The 3,082-nt window shown below is 32.9% G+C and overlaps 1 pseudogene; it reads right to left on the reverse strand.

Moving 5' to 3' along the window:
* Positions 1–517: 517 nt before the first annotated feature.
* On the reverse strand, positions 518–617 carry LOC122099899 (annotated as a pseudogene).
* Positions 618–3,082: the final 2,465 nt, after the last annotated feature.

Raw genomic sequence — 3,082 nt, forward strand, 5'->3', positions numbered from 1 at the left:
TTGTATACATGTATAATGATTTCTGCAGAGTTTGTGATTTTTTAAAATCAGAAATAATTTGAATTTATCTGTTGAAATGAGTAGTACAAAAACTAAAGATATTTCTTGTGCTTGTCTGAAAAAAAGGATATTTTTAAATATTCTATATTCTGTGTTTGCATAATATCCATAATCTATTTCATTCTCTCCTAGATATAATTTGAATTCTACATTGTTTTGTAATACATAGGTTCATTAATAAATGTGTCCTGTAAGATTGCATTCCATATATAAAGTTAAAGATTCCTTTTTTTTTCTAGGTCCTTATACTAGTATATTTCTTTGGGATAAAATGAGAATTTAACTAATTTCAAAAGTTTTGTAAAGGTTATGCTATGTAAAGGCATTTCTGATGTGAAGATTTAATACACTGATATGAAACTAACCTTTAATTCTAGGACTTACATGTATTGTTACTCTTGTAATTATGTAATCAACTTTTTAACAACTGCTTTTCATTTCTTGCATCTGAAGAATGAAAAATATGGAATACTATACAAATTTTCATTTCATCCTTGTGCAAATGCCATGTTAATCTCTGTATTGTTTTAATTTGTGTAGACGTGCTGCTGAAGCATGTAGTATCCTCTAAATTTAAGTAGTTAATGATGCAATCTTCATATAGGCTTATATCTTTGCGTGCCTATTTGTAACAAGGAAACCTTATTGTTCCTAACAATACTATTGATCGTTTTTTCCTAAAATTGTGTATATAGTGGAAAAATTATATTGTTTCGTCGATTGCTCACATTTGCAATTTTTTTTGTCACTGACTATTTTAAGTCTTTTTCATTTTAGATTTGATCATACTTTGAAGCATTTATAGCTAGGTCCAAAAGTGATGGCTTTTTCAAGTACTTATTTGTCCAACTGAGTTAGCTTTGTGGAGCTAATGGATCCAAAGTAAACCTTGCTTAAGAGCTACTTCTAAACTTCTCCAGCTTAAAATTTCCCAAATGAGGTCTTACTGGCACAAATGTCTACCTGACCCTTTACCCTTCTTCCATGTAGGAACAGACCAACCAGAATATCTTACCCTGAAATCATACTTTGTCTTACTGGAAGAAAACTAATCTTAGTTACAAGGGATCATAGAGAGATGAACAGTTCAGACAGAACTGTTCAGACCAGAAGGTATTTTATCAAAATATAATTGTTTATGATACCTACCATTTCAAAAGTAGCTAAAGCCAAGAAGGTGAAAAATTGTTCATATGCATAATTACCTAATGTCATGGTCTGTCTACCTTCCAACCAGGAAGGAACTTACACTACTGTCTTTCTATCAACAAATATTTCCATAGCTCCAGGAGAAGTCCATGTGTTTCTCCTCGATATTAGGCCTTAAATTAGTAATGCTTTAATCACAGTGTTTCCTCTTGTCTCCAGACTGTAAATCCACAAATGGTAAAACTTTAGGTCTAGCTCTACGAAATACTGTGGTAGAGATAATGCAATATTACTTTAAAACAAAGTTGTCTTTAATACCCTAACCACCACAGAACAATGTAAAACATGTGCTGTTTTTTTATTATTTTATACATAGATATATATTTTATTTTATATTTGCTGATTTTATATTTCACACAGTGAAACTTACTAGAATTAATTGATAATTTGATAAATAAATTGATAATTATTTATTCCAATGAATAGAATTGGAATATAAATAATTAGGTTTAGGGCTGGGAAGGTGGCTCAGTGGTAGAGCGCTTGCCTTGCATAACTGAGGCCCTGGATTCGATTCCTCATCACCACATAAGCAAAAAGAAAAAAGCCAGAAGTGGCGCTGTGGCTCAAGTGGTTTGACCGCTAGCCTTGAGCTGAAGAGCTGAGGGACAGCACCCAGGCCCAGAGTTCAGGCCCCACGACCAGAACACCCCCCCCAAAAAAATAAATAAAATAAAAAAATAAATAATTAGGTTTAGAATATATATCGGAATATAAAAAGTATCAATGTAATGTCTTGAGTATAAGCTTGTGATACCTTCTAAGTGTTCTTGGTCTTCTGAATTCACATGGTAAAAAAATGTTGTTTTCCTCTAATCTATAAGGGATTTTAGTCTTCTGCCCTGTTCATGGTTTTAACTCGCTGGTCCCAAAATGTTTTTCTCCATATTTCTGAAGCATTCCTACTGATTATACCCAAATTTTGCTGATATGATCTCTAAAAGATATTATTCTTCTGCAGGACCCATGGGTCCTAGGATCCTAGGTCCCAGTTACCTGCATCATCAGATAACAGGTGCAAGACTTCTCACCTAGGCCCATACAACATGCCAACAGAATGTAATTGAAGACCCATCTTAATTTCTCATTTCCTATAATATTTTAGGGCCTCAATTCTTTGAGAAGAAGGAATTAGCAGTAAGCAATTGTGAAATGCAAGGGAACTTAAAATGAAAGATGAGATCATAAACTCTGAGAGAAAGTACTGTAATTCAAATTTTCAATTTACAGATGACCAGACCATATCAGTGAACAACATCACAAAGTGTCACAAAATTATTTTTAATACCCCTCCCCTAATGATTAATGAAAGATTTCAGTCCAGCATTAGTGGGCCCAGAAAATATTACCTGGAAAAATAGATCTGTAATTGGTCTAACCAGGCCCGGAAAACTTGACTTAGAGGTCAAATGTAATCCAGAAAAACATTAATTGTGAAGATCCTTAGTGCTTCAAAACTTTGGTACTCCAGTAAAACTTGGTTCTGTGGTATAAAATGTTGTCATTCTCAAAACATTTAATCTCCTGAAAGTGTATTTTTTTTTCAAATAAACTTTAAAATATCACAATCGCCAAAATAACATTTGACAAATAGATGATACTTAGTGACATTATAAGCTTTTCAAGTGTAGGGAGCAAGTTACAATAGAGTTGATTTATTTACCCAACACTAATGCCATTGTTTCAACCACTCATTAAAGTGTAGAAATAATACCACCCACCATTTGTGTTGTTCAGTAGGTGCCTTCCAGAAATATGTTAAATAGATCAACCTCCCAAATTTCAAACGCAAACATTAGCTAATAAAGTAAAT

Source organism: Dipodomys spectabilis, unplaced genomic scaffold (genome assembly GCF_019054845.1).
Source record: "Dipodomys spectabilis isolate Male_0828 unplaced genomic scaffold, ASM1905484v1 ptg000545l, whole genome shotgun sequence".
NCBI classification, from domain to species: Eukaryota; Metazoa; Chordata; class Mammalia; order Rodentia; family Heteromyidae; genus Dipodomys; species Dipodomys spectabilis.